The sequence below is a fragment of the Zonotrichia albicollis genome, chromosome 10, assembly GCF_047830755.1.
Source record: "Zonotrichia albicollis isolate bZonAlb1 chromosome 10, bZonAlb1.hap1, whole genome shotgun sequence".
NCBI classification, from domain to species: domain Eukaryota; kingdom Metazoa; phylum Chordata; class Aves; order Passeriformes; family Passerellidae; genus Zonotrichia; species Zonotrichia albicollis.
This window is the reverse complement of record NC_133828.1, coordinates 2,666,211-2,685,431: the sequence shown is the minus strand read 5'-3', so window position 1 is coordinate 2,685,431 and position 19,221 is coordinate 2,666,211.

The following is a 19,221-nucleotide window of genomic DNA, read 5'->3' as shown; positions in this document are numbered from 1 at the left end:
TGAGCCAGGAATGACTGCACAAGGCAGCTGCTGGAAATGGGGTGATGCCAGGCTGGACTCGATGCTCGGGGGGTCCTTTCCAAGCGGGATGTTCTGGGATGCTGCTGCCAGGGCTGGAGTGTGGATCTGGGCAGGTCGGTGTGGCCCTGCAGGGCCTGCCATGAGACATCCTCTGCCCCCAGCGGTCTCTGCAAAATAAAATGGATAGGATGGGTCTTTAAAAGAATAAAATAGGGTTTTTAGCACGGAGATGGAAGGTGAGAGGGGCTGAGCAGAACAATCCCACAGGGATGGTGAGCTGACCATGGCCAGTGCACACTCAGAGCAAATTCCACTGGAACTTTGCTGGGAGCAGAAAGGGGGTGAGAACTCAGATTGCCCAAATTACAGCCCATAATAAGATATATTTTGGGTTCAGCTGACTGACTGGATTAAAAGATCACTGCCTGGCTGGAGGTGTGTGCATTGCCACCTTTATTGTCCCCAAAACCTGTCACAGCCTCTCTGGCACATGATATCCAGGTAAATGGTCTCTGATCCATCCCTAGCACAAAGATCCAAGTTCCCATATCAATGGGAATGATATCAATTATAATATAATAATATATAAATAATATTATTTAATATTGTTTATATAATAATATATGATTTTATACGAATAATATATAATGTATATAGTAAAATATAATAATAATCAATCAATACACTTCCAATATGTCATAATTCACTTTAACCTCAGGCATTTGAAAGAATTGATATCATTCCCATATCAATGGGAATGATATCAATTATAATATAATAATATATAAATAATATTATTTAATATTGTTTATATAATAATATATAATTTTATACTAATAATATATAATTTATATAGTAAAATATAATAATAATCAATCAATACACTTCCAATATGTCAATAATTCACTTTAACCTCAGGCATTTGACAGAATTGATATCATTCCCATATCAATGGGAATTATATCAATTATATCATTCCCATATCAATGGGAATGATATCAATTATAATATAATAATATATAAATAATATTATTTACTATTATTTATATAATACATATAATTTTATAATAATAATATATAATTTATATAATAAAATATAATAATAATCAATCAATACACTTCCAATATGTCAATAATTCACTTTAACCTCAGGCATTTGACAGAACTGTAATAAGAAACTATGTGAAGCTTTGTAATGAGTTTTTCAGTTGTCTCCTGTATAACTCAAGGCCAAAACTGGCAATTTGGTATTTGTTAAATTAGAACTTCTTTTCACTCCAAAGAAGATTTTTCTCGAAAAGTTCCTTGAGAATGAAAAGCTTTCTTAGAGTTTGAAAAGAAAAAAATTTGTGTTTTTAAATCCTGACATGAAAAACTCAAAAAATCCCTGAACCGTTCAAATTCATAAACTGAAGTAAACTTTGAAAATGCACAGAGGGATTTATTCCATATTGGCACATATGTTAGAGGAAATTAAGATTTATTTATGATAATGAAATTAGTAAAAAAACAAAAAAAGCAAGAAAAAGAGAAGGGAATCAGTACTGAATTTACTGACGTTTGACTGAGATCTTTTTCAAAGTGTTCTCACAGAAATATCCAGTTCCAATCAATTTTACTGCAACTGCTTTCATGAAGGAGGTTTGATGAGTGTAAGTACATTTAGACACCAAAATTATTTATTTTCATGTTTATCAAAACCAATATTGAGGATTTAACAAGCCTCCAAAAGAGTAGAGTCAGTTAAGTAATAAAATTGATCATAAAAGTTTATTAATTTGCAGTTGTGATCAGGAAATGGGATTCAAATGAACCAGCTTAAATTAATTTCAAAGTCTTCTCTTGCCCAACCATTAAATAAATTTTTAATGTGTCTAAAAGACTGTAAGTATTAAGATATGGCAAAAAAATTCAGGCTGAGCATTTCTGTCTACCAGCAGTACATATTTCAGAATTGAAATTCTCCTTTCCTCTTCTATCCACCCATTTATGCAGAAATCACAGCTGAAAACAGCTGAGTCAAATGTATTTTATTTGGTCTGTAATGAGCATTTTTCAATGCTTCCCTGACTGTTCCCAATAAATTACTTTGTAATTAGACCACTGAATTTGGAGCTGATTTGCCAATATCCGTGTGGATCACGGGACGTCGTGTTTTTTATCAAAATTGCCTGAGATAAGGAGCACAGCAGGTTTCTGCTGCTGTGTCTTCTGAATTCGGGTGAGGTGGAATCCTTAAACGTTATCAAAGCACTCCCAGCTTGCTTTAAAATCCAAGCAACCTAAAAATAGGCTGAAAGAGTTTCTGCAAGAAGGAAAGCGTGGAGTAAACTTATTTCAAAACAGAGTTTTCCCAGCAGAACAAATAATCCCTGAGGCAGGAGATGAGTGATGTGAAAAAGGATGATGTGCCATTAAAAAATCTTTATTTTACACTAAACAAGGTGCCTTGTAAAAGTATCCTTTTTCTCTTATAAAAGACACAGGGGTTGAAAATAATCAGTTCTGCCGATGATAATCTATTCTTAAATTCTGTTTGCTTGCTGTGTATGCTATCATTGTTTACTTGAAGCGGCTCATAAAGATGCCTGACAAAAAATAGCGTTATAATATTAAATTAGTCATTGATCAGCAGATACATGGGATTTTCTTCTCCTCAGATTCCCATTGACTTTGGACCACAAGAAGCTGTGCTGGATTTATTACAGGAAAGATTATGGGAACTCTGAAGTTCCAGAAAAGTCCCAATATGGGGAGTTCTGTGTCCCATGTCCCAGAACTGCTGGGTGCATCCATTTTGTGCTTCCAAAGGATTAATTATCCTCCATGTCAGTTCGGTGGGATGCTGAGATGACCCCATCCCATTAATTCCACTTGCTCTTCCTCATTTTTGGGGCGAGGATGATTGCTGTGCTTCCCAGGCAGTGCCAATCGTCCCTTCCCAAATAATCCCACGGAGGCAGACGAGGAGAAGAGAAGCAGCATTAATCAGAGGGAGCTGAAATGAGTAGAATTAGCACAAAATAATCCAAAATAGAAAAGCTCTAGACCACAAGATGAGACTTGTTTCATTAGCTATAAGTAGCACCATGTGTAGGAGCATATAAAGTGTGGCTACATTTCAAATATAAAAATATTACCATGAGGCTTCTCCCTCCCACTCTATTATACTCTCCAAGAGAAAAGAGAGTAGGTAGACAATGAAATCCTTAGCTCACTGCCAAGAATTCCAGTGCAAACAAATTATCAAGAGAATCAGGTAAGAATAATGATGTGATATTGATAGAGAAAGCAGGAGCTCCGTATAAATTAAAGTTTAAAATAAACTGTAGGAGTGACAGAAGGAAAAGGTAAAAAGGCAGGCAGAGAGAAAGCTATTTTGGCATATTTTGGCATATTTTGGTATTTTGGCAGAGGGAAGGGATGGACACAGCAGGAATGCACAGAGCAGGCTCTCTCCTCCTTGGATAACAGGAGCAGCAGCACAATGTCACAGATGTGTTTTATGGAAAATCCTTTCCTTAGGATTTTTCCTCCTGAGAAGCTGAGAGGCCTCAGGAACAAAATGCAAACAATGGTTATCTGCTGCTGTGGGATGCAACAGGTGCATCTGGGATTGGGCTCATGGGGTTGTTTCTAATTAATGGCCAATCACAGTCAGCTGGCTTGGACAGAGAGCCGAGCCACAAACCTTTGTTATCATTCCTTCCTATTTTATTCTTAGCCAGCCTTCTGATGAAATCCTTCCTTCTGTTCTTTCAGTATAGTTTTAATGTAATATATATCATAAAATAATCAATTTCAGCCTCCTGAAACACGGAGTCAGATCCTCCTCTCTTCCCTCACCCTCAGACCCCTGCGAACACCATCACAACCCAAGCGTCTCCTCACGGAACAAACAGGGATTTCAGCAGAAAGCAGCTCCTGATTGCCAAAATTGGCCTTTTGGAAAAGAGACTCTACTATTAACTTCACCAAGCAGTGGGGAGCAGAGGTGGCTGTGCTGCTCCTGAGGAAGTTTGGGATTTGAGCAGCTCAGCCCATTCCCATTGGGAATATTCCCGTTGAGCACACCAGCTGAGGTATTTTTACCCTGCCTGGCTTACTTTCCTTCCCAAGGTTATCCAGTGTGAAGTGATCAGGGCTGAAATCCCAATTCTGCTCCTTGAGCAGTCTCAGGGATCCTTGGCTCTGACCTACTTTTCCTTCCTGGGCTGGGTGGGATCTAAATCCCCAGGGAATTCCCAGGAAATGCAGCTCCTCTCAGCCACCAGGATTTCCTTCTTCTCCTGGAAACCTATCTAGGAATAAACTTGATCCTTCCCACAAAGATAAAGTTAAAATCTGCCAAATTATAAATTATGGGATGATTTTGTTTGGTCACAAATTCAAATTTCATCGGTTCAGTGAATTTGTAAAAGTGTTGGACAAAATCACGTTAAATCCTTTTAATGCCAATTGGATCAGGAGGCCCAAGGAATTCCAAAGAATCGTTGTTGAAAGTGAAAATAATGACAAGAAAATGAAAAACTTGAAGAAGAATATATTTACAAACACACTGAATGTGATCCCACTTAAAGATGAAAAGTCAAACACTTGAATAAAAAATTTCCCCTCAAACCCCTGAAGATGTGAACAGAACTGATACAAATATTTTATATTATTTTCCCACACAAAAGAAAAGCCTGCCTGTAGAAATGTTCTTCAGATGGTTTTTCACACAGAGAAAAGCAAAATTGTGAAATAAAAGTAAAATTTAAAAAAGCAAAAGTTTAGCACTGGCCTTCATTCTTATCAAGAGGAATGACTGGAAGTGAAGTTTAGCTGTTAATATGGATAATTCTTAAAGGAAAAAAAGGCAAAATTAAAAACAAATGTTTTTGTGTATATGTAATGTATGGGTCTATATGTACATGAAATTAATCAGATGGAAATTAACAGAAAAATCCAAACATTATAACCAAAGGAAAAAAGTTCTAAAATTCTGATGACTTCCACATTTTATAGACCTTAACATGATTCTGTAGAAATTGGTAACTCACAAAACCAAAATTTCTCTTATTCAAAGAAGACCTGAGCTAAATTTCCTAAAATCAGGAGGGTTTTTTCTCAAGATTTCTTCCATCTGTTTTATTTTGTATATGTCATTTTATTGTGGATTGGGGCAGCATAACTGTTATCCAAACAAAACAAAACTAAAGTTTAAAATGCTTTAATCCCCTGTGCCAGCAGTCAAAAATTTCAATAATTTTGATAGAAATGTCTGTGATAGAAATATCTTTGATAGCCATGTCTAGAACTCACAGAAATAATTGCTGTAAAGAGTAGAAATAAGTAAATAAATGCATTTTTTATATATATAAAGAGAATATGCATCTATATAAGAATGTCTTTGATAGACATGTCTAGAACTCACGGAAATAATTGCCGTAAAGAGTAGAAATAAGTAAATAAATGCATTTTTATATATATATATATATATATATATATATAAAGAGAATATGCATCTATATAAGAATGTCTTTGATAGACATGTCTAGAACTCACGGAAATAATTGCCGTAAAGAGTAGAAATAAGTAAATAAATGCATTTTTATATATATATATAAAGAGAATATGCATCTATATAAGAAAGTCTTTGATAGACATGTCTAGAACTCATGGAAATAATTGCTGTAAAGAGTAGAAATAAGTAAATAAATGTATTTTTTATATATATATAAAGAGAATATGCATCTATATAAGAAAGTCTTTGATAGACATGTCTAGAACTCACGGAAATAATTGCTGTAAAGAGTAGAAATAAGTAAATTATATATATATATATGTAATAAATAGTAAAATAAAGTATTTTAAAATAATATAGTATATAATAAAATAATATAGTATATAATAAAAAGTAAATTATATATATATATATATATAATATTTATATATATATATATATATATATAAAGAGAATATGTATCTATATAAGAATGTCTTTGATAGCTATGTCTACAACTCATGGAAATAATTGCTGTAAAGAGTAGAAATAAGTAAATAAATGCATTTATATATATATATATATATGCATATATATAAGAATGCCAAGCAGAGGCTGCACAATAATAAAGTCACACAGATTTGTCTGAATGGATCCTTGAGCATTTAGCATGTAATTACCCTTTTCCAAATAAAAATGTACCCTATTATTAATGGTTTCCACCTCTGTGCTACCATGCAATCAGAGAGCACTACAAGAGTGCACAGGATTTATTGAGGAGCCCCAGAAATGGATTTTTTGGGGGTGTCCCCCTGTTCAGGTGAGGTTTCCCCCCCGTGTGCAGGGTTTGTTTTGGAGGAGTTCCACTTGTGTGATTCTTTAAGCTCTTTACAGCTCTCCCTCATCTCGTTTGCGCTGCTGGAGATCTTTAAAGCCACTCTCTTCATAGTTCACAACAACATAACGAGATTAGGCCGGGAGCCAAGGAAATCAACCCAGTGCCAACCAGGCCTGGAATTCTAATTAGAGCATCGTTTGTATTAACCTCCATTTCCCACCAGAAGGACAATGTGATCACTTCTGTGATTGCAGCAGGCCAGGAATTATTGATTCCAGTGATGGATGGCGAGAGAGAAACCAGGAAATGCAATCCCAACGTTCTGGGTTAGGGTTAATAGGGAGGTCATTCAGATAAAAATACATATGAATCTAAAAATGCTTCATAGAAAGCAGAAAATGGAATCCTAACAGCAGAGCTTGGGGGAGGTTATTCAGAAAAAAATATAATTAATTAAATATATATATAATATATATATATATTTAATTAATTAATTATATATTTATATATATATTATATATATAATTAATATATATATAAATTATATTTCAATATATATATATAACAATTAATTAAATATATATATAAAAATCAATAGGGAGGCTATTCAGATAAAAAAATATATATTAATTAAATAAAGAAGTGCGTGTGTGTGTGTCTATGTGTTAATTAATAGAGAGGTTATTCAAAGAAAAATATATATTAATTAATTAAATATATATATAAAAATCAATAGGGACATTACTCAGATAAAAAATATGTATTAATTAAATAAAGAAGTGTGTGTGTATATATATGTGTGTGTGTTTGTGTGTGTCTATGTGTTAATTAATAGAGAGGTTATTCAAAGAAAAATATATATTAATTAATTAAATATATATATAAAAATCAATAGGGAGGCTATTCAGAAAAAAAATGTATATTAATTAAATAAAGATGTGTGTGTGTGTGTGTATATATATGTGTGTGTGTGTGTGTGTGTGTGTCTATGTGTTAATTAATAGAGAGGTTATTCAGACAAAAATATATATTAATTAATTAAATATATACATAAAAATCAATAGGGAGGTTATTCAGATAAAAAAGATATATTAATTAAATAAATAAGTGTGTATATATATGTGCATGTGTTAATTAACAGAAAGGTTATTCAGACAAAAATATATATTAAAAAAATAAATAAATGTATATATATTAATTAATAAGGAGGTTATTCAGACAAAAATATATATTAATTAATTAAATATATATATAAAAATCAATAAGGAGGCTATTCAGATAAAAAATATATATTAATTAAATAAAGAAGTGTGCGTGTGTATATATATATGTGTGTGTGTCTATGTGTTAATTAATAGAGAGGTTATTCAGACAAAAATATATATTAAACAAATAAATAAATGTATATATATATGTTTATTAATAAGGAGGTTATTCAGACAAAAATATATATTAATTAATTAAATATATACATAAAAATCAATAGGGAGGTTATTCAGATAAAAAAAGATATATTAATTAAATAAATAAGTGTGTATATATATATATGTGTGCATGTGTTAATTAATAGAAAGGTTATTCAGACAAAAATATATATTAAACAAATAAATAAATGTATATATATATGTTAATTAATAAGGAGGTTATTCAGACAAAAATATAGATTAAACAAATAAATAAATGCATATATATATGCTATTTAATAGGGAGGTTATTCAGACAAAAAAATTATTTTTTAAAAAATATATTAATTAATGGGGAAGTTATTCAGAAAAAATATATATTAATTGATTTAAAAAATATATACATTAATAAATATATACATTAATAAAATATATAACATTAATAATATTATATACAATAATAATTAATAAGGAGGTTATTCAGACAAAAATATATATTAATCTAAAAATGCTTTATAGAAACCAGAAAATGTAATCCTAACAGCACAGCTTGGGGGAGGTTCTTTAGACAAAAAAATTAATTAATTAATTTAAAATATATATTAATTAATACAGTGGTTATTCAGACAAAAATATATAAAAAATTAAATAATTTTTAAAATATATTCATTAATAGGAATGTTATTCCAACAAATACATATATATGAATCTAAAAATGCTTCATAGAAACCATAAAATGTAATCCTAACAGCACAGTTTGGTGGAAGTTATTTAGACAATTAATTAATTAAAACATATATAAATTAATAGGGAGGCCATTCAGGCAAAAATATATATATATAAAAATTAATTTTTAAAATGTATTAATTAATAGGGAGGTTATTCAGACAAATATATATATCTGTTAATCTAAAAAAGCTTCATAGAAATCATAAAATGTAATCCTAACTGCACAGCTTGGGGGAGGTTATTCAGACAAAAAATATTAATTAATTGATTAATTAAACATAGCTATTAATTAATAAGGGGCTATTCAGACAAACATATATATATTAATCTAAAAATGCTACATAGAAACCATAAAATGTAATCTTAACAGCACAGCTTGGGGAAGGTTATTCAGACAAAAATATATATTAATTAATTAAATAAAAATAGATATTAATTAATAGGGAGGTTATTCAGACAAAAATATGTATTCATCTAAAAATGCTTCATAGAAAAGTGAAAAGGAGAGAGCCATTATTGAGCAGGAAGGATTTGATAAATAAAACCATGCAGAAGGGTATTTATGTGCTAAGCTGGTAAAAGTCTTTATGCCAAAAAGTCTCTATTTGGCATTTGGTGAAATTTTCAGGTTTAAATTTCAGAAGTTAATCAGGTTAATTTCAGAAGTCACCATCATGTGAGCCACTACAGTCAGACATTAATAAAGGAATTTCCAGGAAAAGGGAATTTTGTAGAAGGATGTTATTTGGTGAGTGATCTCTCCAAAATCCTACAAGATACCAGCCAGAACACTTTATCATATAAAAGAATACATTTTAAAGCCAAATTTTTATGAGAATTTGAATACCCGAATGAACTTACAAGTCAATTCTGTGACTTCAATCACAGGTACTGTATCAGTCTCTTGTATTGGAGAGTTTGAAAAGCATGCACTGAAATAAATATTAAAATTACACTTACAGCACTAATTCAACCAGTGAAATTAAAATAACATTCATATTTCAAACAGAAAATTGCCTAAATATCAGTATTATCAATGCCAGGGTATCCTCACTAAAACCTTTGCCATTCTTTGCAAAATGAACTTAACACAAAGCCAACAAAAGCTGGGGATGTGTGGAATAAATGTGTTTATCCCAAGCTATTTACCACAGCAGAATCATATATGAACATGAATCTCCAAGTGTGAAAACACTTGTGGTGCATGTTCTGGCAGTTGTTTTGCAATGGAGCTGCTATTTTTGTTTCCATATAGAGACAAACACTAAAAAGGAAATTATAAAAACCCTTTGAAGTTCAGTATCCTAGAAAAAAAAATCAGCTAAGCTTCAAAACTTTCGGGAGATTATTAACTGTGCTTTGAGTGATGGGTGTGGAGTTCAAATCATTTTTCCATGTGACAAAAACTGCCTGAAAAAACAATTCAGTTTGTCATAGGCTACCTTGAAATTATTTCTCATCTGTGAGAATTTAAGAACTTTGTGACAGAGCAGGTTCAAAATTTTCATGCCAGGAAGAAAACGCCTATAAAAACAGCCATGAAAATATTGAATTTTTTAAGAATTCATTTCTGTCCCTTGTCCCAGGCCAGGCTGGATGGGGTTTGGAGCAGCCTGGAAAGTGTGCTTACCCCTGAATGGGATGGGGATGGGGATGGGGATGGGGATGGGAATGGGAATGGGGGTGGGAAAGGGGATCGGAATGGGGATGGGAATGGGAATGGGAATGGGAATGGGAATGGGGATGGGAATGGGAATGGAATGGAATGGAATGGGGATAGGGATGGGAAAGGGAAAGGGAACAGGAATGGAATGGAATGGAATGGAATGGAATGGAATGGAATGGAATGGAGTGGAATGGGAATGGGAACAGGAATGGGAATGGGAATGGAGATGGGGATGGGGATGGGAAAGGGAAAGGGATGGGGATGGGAAAGGGATTGAGGATGGGAATGGGAATAGGAATAAGAATGGAGATGGGAATGGGAATGGGGATGGGGATGGGGATGGGGATGGGGATGGGGATGGGGATGGGGATGGGGATGGGAAAGGGAAAGGGAAAGGGAAAGGGAAAGGGAAAGGGAAAGGGAAAGGGAAAGGGAAGGGGATGGGGATGGGAATGGAATGGAATGGAATGGAATGGAATGGAATGGAATGGAATGGAATGGAGTGGAATGGAGTGGAATGGAATGGAATGGAATGGAATGGAATGGAATGGAATGGAATGGAATGGAATGGAATGGAATGGGAACGGGAATGGGAATGGGAAAGGGAATGGGAATGGGGATGGGAAAGGGAAAGGGATGGGTATGGGAATGGGAAAGGGATTGGGGATGGGAATAAGAATGGAGATGGGGATGGGAACGGGGGTGGGAAAGAGGATAGGAATGGGAAAAGAGATGGGGATGAGAAAGGGAATGGGGATGGAGATGGAATGGAATGGAATGGAATGGAATGGAATGGAATGGAATGGAATGGAATGGAATGGAATGGATGGGAAAGGGAATGGAATGGATGGGAAAGGGAAAGGGAAAGGGAAAGGGAAAGGGAAAGGGAAAGGGAAAGGGAAAGGGAAAGGGAAAGGGAAAGGGAAAGGGATGGGGATGGGGATGGGGATGGGGATGGGGATGGGGATGGGGATGGGGATGGGGATGGGGATGGGGATGGAATGGGAACAGGAATGGAATGGGAACAGGAATGGAATGGAATGGAATGGAATGGAATGGAATGGAATGGAATGGAATGGAATGGAATGGAATGGAATGGAATGGGAATGGGAACAGGAATGGGAATGGGAATGGGAATGGGAATGGGAATGGGAATGGGAATGGGAATGGGAATGGAGATGGGGATGGGAAAGGGATAGGGATGGGAATGGGGATGGGAATAAGAATGGAGATGGGGATGGGAATGGGGGTGGCAAAGAGAATAGGAATGGGAAAAGAGATGGGGATGAGAAAGGGAATGGGGATGGGGATGGGGATGGGGATGAGGATGGGAATGGGAATGGAGATGGAATGGGGATGGAATGGAATGGAATGGAATGGAATGGAATGGAATGGAATGGAATGGAATGGAATGGAATGGAATGAGCTTTAAGGTCTCTTTATTTCAGGTTCCTCTGCAAAACTTCCCGAGTTCTGGCAGCCAAGTGGGAAATGCAGATGGGAACTTGTTGCTTTAGGCTTAAATCAAGTTCAGCTGTAACAAAACCTTTTTCAAATATTTTTCAAGGCTTTCAGAATTCACAAAGCTTTGGTTGGTGTTTTACAAGTCACTGGGCTCAGTTTCATTTAAGAAGTTAATTTCTATTTTGGAATTATCTGGAAGAAAACCATCTGAGAGGAACTCGATTCTCCCCAGAAGTTTCTTGCCTCTGCAGCTCTGGTGAGCACTGAGCAGAGCAATCTCACATTTTAATGCCTTCAGAACTAGGAAAGTTCCTTCCCCAGGAAAATATGATTGATTGTTACAATGACAGTAATTGCATTTTAGTAAAAGTAACCATTATGGTAATTTTCCTCCAGAAAGAGACATTTAACTAACTTAAGTAACTTGTTACTTTTCAACACATTAACTTTGACAAATTTAACATTACAAACGTACAGAGTTCACAGCCACAACAACGTGCATCACTTAGGGAGTGTGCACACTTTTTATTTCTATATATCAAGCAGTGTTTCCAAATAGGAGATGCTAAAAAAACTGTGCACACATAACACAGCATTAATTAAACTGTTAAGAGCAGCTCTAGCACATCCAGTGCCAAGTCTCCTGGTGGAAAATCCTGCCTTCCAAGCAGCAAACTCCTATCAGAATTTCATTGCAGGGATAATTCCCAAGCACCTCTTGAATCCCAACCTCACCCCCTGAACCCTCGGCACCATCAGAGAGCTCCTGCATTTTCTCCAGCCTGTTATTTAAAACATTTCGTGCCACTCAGTTTGTAGTAATTTATTAAAAGTGTAGTTTCTGTCATGTAATCACCCAGAGTTTGCTTCATACAACCTCACAGGAGTTAAAATAAAAATGCTCTGCCTTTGCTTTAAAGATAATAATCATTCCTTGTGCTTTAAACTGGAGCTCAGTGAATTTCCATACTACTGAACAGTTTTACACACTAGAAAAGAACTGAAATTAATCTGGATTCAAACTTTGGTTTTAAGAAATTTCCTTCAAATGGAAATATCAAAAATTTGAATTTCAATCCAACAGATTTAAGATTTTTCACTTCACTTTACTAACTTCTTTGAAGGAACAGAATGAGTATTTAACTGGAGCAGTCAATGGGTTTGCCTTGCTCTTATTTAAAGATCCCAGTCACATTTTTAAGGAAAATAACATAAATGATATAAGATGGAGGAGAGAAAATTACAGAAGGGTAAAAAATAAAAAGAATATTAATCTGTATTATCTCAAAGTCTACTGAAGTGCTTTTTTCAGCAGCAGCCTAACAGAGAGCTTAAAAACAAAATCCTTATTTTTCTTTTTTTTTATTTTTAAGAACTTAAACCTGTAAATTGGTCAATGATTTTCTTGGCTCTTATAACCAAAAACAACTCTTAGGTTGCAAACTTTTCCTGAAAGAGACGCCAGAACTGAATGGTCAGAATGGATTAGAAACCCACACAGTTGAAGGAACCTTTAATTCCAATATTTCAGGATGTGCTGGAGTCCCCATCCCTGGAGGGAGTTCAAGTTGTGTGGATGTGGCACTTGGGGACATGGGACAGTGCTGGCCCTGGCAGGGATGGACCCCAGGACCTTGCAGGTTATTCCAGCTTAAACAATTCTGTGATTTTCTAAGATGAAAATCTTTCCGCTCTGGCTCATCATCTACCCCATGAAAGTGACAAAATATTTGAAAAAAAACCAAAATTCCTTTGTTTGTTCAAAACTGAGGTGAAATCAGGGATAACTCAGTGGAACAGGCAGAGCCCAGGACACACATTAGGAGCTGCCATCCCACCATGGAATTTTGTGAGATTATTTTTGTAACTCAGTGTCCTAGTTACTGTTGAGGAGAGGAGGAAACTTCCAGTTTAGACAGAATTGGCAGGTGACCTCTATAATTAGTCCTTTATCTTTCCCACGTCTCCTAAATGACACGAGGCAAACTCCACACCTGAATTTTGCCTGGCAGGGAGCAGAGTTAATTCTGCAACATTAGCTAGGAAATGGAGATTTGGGGGTGTCCTTGCAGGCACAGAGGTGATCTTTTACTCAGTACAACTCCAAATAATGGCTCCATCTTTGCCCTAAGATTTAAAAATCCCCACAAACAAACCCATCAGCCAGGGGTGTAGTGTCACTGCTCCTGCCCATGCCCACAAACTGCCTGCTGCCTGCAAAGTTCTGTGCTTCTAACAACAAAATAAATGTAATTTGGGATGAGCAAACCTCTGTAAATCCTCGTAATCCGAGGATAAAGCACTTGTGAAGCTCACAGATTAATTTAGCAGAGTTTGGGAGAAAATGAGCTGCTCCAAGTGTCAGATTTTAACACTGATAAGTCACTCCAGTCCTGTATTTTCCTTCCATTGTTTTGTTGCATAAATACTGACTGAAACTACCTAATACAGAAAGTATCTGCTGTCAGAGAATAGAAAAATATTTCAGAGGGTGTGGGAACGTGTTTTGCTTAGAGACAGTTTGGATCACAGAGGATACAACTTGATGTTTTTAAGAGAAAATTAGTTAAAGGCAGGCAGGTGATGGAGATAAAATTAGTCCACACCCTGGGCTCTCTCCAAGGTGTGCCTTGGGAGTCAGGGCACAAAAATAAGACCATTAATCCTCTTGTAGCATATCTGTCTGTTTAACAAGGAGCCACAGTTTAAACTGCAATTCCTTTAAAAACCAGCCCTTGCAACAAAAAAGCAGCTCCTGGTTTGCTGCACACACTTGTTGTGGTCTCAGCCCTGGCAAGGTGCAGACCTCCAAGCCAGCATAAATATTGGGGAGGAGCTGAGTTCAGAAAGGAGTTTAAGGCTGATGTTTTTGGCTTCTTGGCTGGGCTGGTTTTCACCCAAATCAGTTCCCCAATCAATTCAATGTGCAGCTGCAAGAACATTTGTGCAGGGCAGGGCAGCATCTCTGGCTTATGCTGGCTTAAAGTGTTTGTGGAAGTGCAGCAGGAGTGTAACTGAAGAGCTGCTGTGGCCTAACATTGCCAATAATCCACAAATGCCATTCCTCAGCACAGGAATAGTTAAAGTATAAATGGCCTGGCCATGTGCTTGCCAGTGGGGCCTGACAGAGGAGAGCTTGGAATGGCTGGAACAGCTTGAAAAATGTCTGAGTTTGGAGGTAACTGCTTGTTCCAAGGGCAAGGACAAAACTCTGCTTCCCAGAGGGCATCTCAGGGTGCTGGGTGAGAAAGGGGCCCTGCAGAAGGCACAGACAGCTCCTGGGCCATTGTCCCCATGTCCCTCAGCCTGTGCTGCCACCACAGGATCCTCCCACAGCCCCACTCTGCCACTTGCCCGCTCTTCATCAGCCTCTGGGAAACCTTTCTGCTTAAAATTCCCAGGAATGATCCAAAAGGAGCCGAGCATCCAGCTGAGGGAACAGCAGAAGCACCACGAGAATCCACCTGGAAATGACACTCCCATTTTTCCATTGCTACTTTATCGTGATATCAACACAAGCCACACCCTGATTGCTGCTTTTGTGTCATTGCACAAAAAGTTGGGCTGGACATGTGCAGATCCATGTTTGTTATCTTAACCTGGCCTCAGCATATCCTACATTTTCTATTCCATCTGAACACTATCTTCATTTCTATATTGACATAGAAATCCTACCATAAGTATTATTCCAAATATTTGAAGCTATTTATGATGGAAAATCATGCAATTACATTCCAATTAAATTAAAAAAAAAATTCAGCAGAAAACACATCTTTATCTGGTACAAATCTCAAGTAGAATTTAACTGAACCAATAATGGAGAAGAAAAATCATCTGTTAACATATGACAGAAATATGTTACATATTGTGCTCATCCCACTGGGTTTTTCTCAGATAATAGATTTTACAGATAACAGCACACTGGGATTTTAAAATAATATTTTTTTAAAAGGTAATTTCAATATTTTGAAGCTTGTTTGTTAAACATTTGGCAATAATTCTTCAATGCAGGTGGGATTCTTCCAGATAATGCCAGGTAATATGGATGGAACATCCAGCCACATCTTGGTCCTCCCCTCCAGCAGCACAAAACACACATGGCTCAGGGAATTGCCTCATATTTTAATGATAATAAAACTTGGAAACCACCAGCAGCACAAAACACACATGGCTCAGGGAATTGCCTCATATTTTAATGATAATAAAACTTGGAAACCAATCTAGATTGGCATTATTGGCTGTAAGAGGTCATTGAAATCGAAATATTAACCAAAAAGGGAAAACCTGCCTGTTTCCTGTCCCTTGCCTTGTCCTGAGTACTCCCATGGCAGTGTCCATAAAACCTGGCAAGGGATCTTGTCCGAGTTTTCCCAAATCTGAAATCTCAGCAGGAGCTGAGCAGTCAAACACGGAGCATCCTTAACAACAACAACAAAAAAGTCAAACTCAGCAGTGCCATGCACAATTCCAGAAGAAAACCTGATCTTTCAACCCAAACTGCAGCCAAGCAACTGTTCCAGAGGAATAATCCTCAAACCCATGGGAATGTCTCTCCTGGGAGCTGTTTAAGCTTCCTTAATGCTCTTAATCCACCTTGATATTGAGCTGCCAGACACTCTGGCACCCACCTTCTCACTTCCAAATAGCTGCCAAAGTGCTGGGGCATTTCTTTCCCCTCACTGGAGACCCTGACAGCTCTAGGACACGAATTAATCAAGTTTTCCCCCACTCTTTGTGACCTTCCACCTCACTGGAACTGAAAACCTGTCCGGTTTTCGGCTGTTTGGAGGGCCTGGAAAGGCCCGGAGTGGCCTTGGGACAGCCCGCGCATCAAAGGACGAGAAGAGGCTTCAGTTCTTCTTTCGGTCTTTATGTTTATTAATTGTTTATCTAAAAGATTTTCTCTCGGCCCGACAGAGCTCTGCTCAGCAGCCAGCCATGAGCACACTCCCTGCCCTCCGGGCGGTCACCTATCTTTATACCCAAAGTTACGTGTACAATATTTATCATTTTTCCCCAATACCATTTATTCTTATTGCCCGGTGCACTTTTAGTAATAACCAATCCCAAAGTGCCACCATCACCACAGAAGATGGAGGAGAAGAAGAAGAAGAAGAAGGACAGGACACGCCCCAATTCCTCCATCTTACTTCTCTAAACCCCCCTGTACAGAAATCCTAAACCCTGTGTTTCACTCTCTAATTAACTGATCCCTTCACCATTCACCCCGGTGAAACCCTCCTGTCCTCATACAGGTGTCGTCTCCTGTGTAGGATCAAAGTCCAGCCACCAGACACTTCTGGAACATTCCAGGACTCCCGAGCCCCCCAAGGGTGCTCTCGGTGACACCTCAGTCCTGGGGTGCTGAGATCCCACAAAAACCTCTGGTGAACTTTGAGAAAAAACAAACCGTGTTTTAGGGCAGGTTAAAAACTCCAGGATCCATGTGTGTGTCCTTCAACTTCAACTCTCCACGTGAAACAAAAATACTTTTCCCCTTGCAGTTTCATGAAAGTTAATTAGTTGATATTACTAAAACTGGGTGCATGCACTATGTATCACTACAAAATTAGAAGTACATTTTCGTTGCCTAAAGAATTTCAAGGCAAAAAAAAAAAGAGCCTTTATATCAGAAAGGTTGATGCTGTGTAAATTTTCTAAGTAAATGCAAAAAAAATTTAAATTTTGTTCATTTAAAAGAGCCTGAACTGAAAAAACCTCTCACTCTAGGGGGTAAACAGAATTTTGCCATCTCAGATATTATTATCTGTTCAATGCCTGAATTGGAATTATTATAAAATTATTTGCAGATGAATTAACTCCAAAAGAATTCAGCAGTAGAAGCTGGAGGAGGATTTAGCTCCCCAGTGGCCTGAACAATGGGTAAGAGCACCAGGCTGGGATGTTCTGCTGCTTGCAGAAGAAAGATTCTGGGTTTGAATTTACAGGATTTCAAATCCCTGCAATGGCTCAGCCCATCCATCTTGTCAGAGCACAGAGAGAAATGTTCCAGCTGGGTTGTGCCCATGAAAAAAGAAGTGGGCAGCTCTAAGGGGTTCCCAAGCTGAGAAACTTGCCCTTCTTAAAATCTGAAATAGGTCAAATTTGGGAATCTTCCACACTTTTTCCTCTGAAACCTGTAACGTGCCAGATTTTCAGGAATTACAGCACTTGGGGAGAGGAATTATTTCTGTCACAGTGAGCAGGAACAAAGGGGTGCCTGAGCTGCTGTTGGCAGGATTATTTTAATGCTGCTTAAATTCTGGGCAGAAATTATGAAATCCCTCAATGCAGAGGGGGGCATATGTGGCCCGAAGTTTAGAGTCCGGCTGCTGAGGGCGAAAGGCCGACGCCCCTCTGCAATTCCTGGCCAGCGCCCTTCGGCGTCTGAGGGCCTCGGGCTGTGCTGGCTGCGGACTGGCTCACACTGCTGGTATAGGGGAGGAACGGAGCTGACCATTTCCCGGGGGTTAAACCTCGGTTTATTGAAGGTGTAGCGGGATCTAAACGCGGGGAAACCAACCGGGAAAGTGGCCCCGAATAGGGGGTGAAACAGGAGTATAAAGAAGGGGGGGTGGGTACAGGTGGAACCAATCGGGAAAGGTGAGGGGATGAAGTTCACAGAACTGACACTCCATGGAAACCAATACTCAAAAGGTACGGGAGGGGCCCCGGGATCCCAGCCAACCAACACCTCCAGGGGAACGAAGGTTCTGGAAAACCAGGAGGAGTGGGGGGGTGATTGACTGAGCCCAGGGAGGAGAAAAGTTTTACTAAAAAGGGAAAAAGGGGCAGGAGAAATTATATAACTTGGGTACAGACACAGGGGTAACCATGGTAACCTAACGGCCATCAGGGCTGTGGCGGGAAAACTGGGGGACAAAACCATTTTACACTTAATAGGGGGAAACAATACATAAATTGGGGGAATAACACAAGAAACTTAACAACACACTACAACAGTCTGAGGGCCTCGGGCTGTGCTGGCTGCGCCCGGCTCTCACCGTGGGTATTGGGGAGGAACGGAGCTGACCATTTCTCGGGGGTTAAACATCGGTTTATTGAAGCTGTTGCGGGATTCAAACGCGGGGAAACCAACCGGGAAAAAGTTTTTTCTATAGGGGGTGAAACAGGATTATAAAGGAGGGGGGTGGGTACAGGCGGAACTAATCGGGAAAGGTGAGGGAATGAACTTCACAGAACTGACACTCTATGGAGACCAATAATCAAAAGGTAAAGGAGGTGTCCTGGGACCTCAGCCAGCCACCATCTCCAGAGAGGAGAAGGTTCTCGAAACCTGGGAGGAGAAAGGGGTGATTGACTGGGTCCAGGGAGGAGACAACTTTCACTTATAAGGGAAACCAGGGGAGGAGCAATTACATATCGGCAACTATGAATAGCGGTTACTATGGCAACTTAGCTGACGGGCTAGCAGTGGCGGGAAAAACTGGGGGAACGAAACCATTTTACACATAATAGGGGAGAACAATACATAAATTGGGGGAATAACACAAGAAACTTAACAACACACTACAACACCTCAATCAGGGATTATGGGCTGCAACCAAAACACATTGACTTGGAGCCATTCCCAGCCATTGTCCCAGAGTCACAC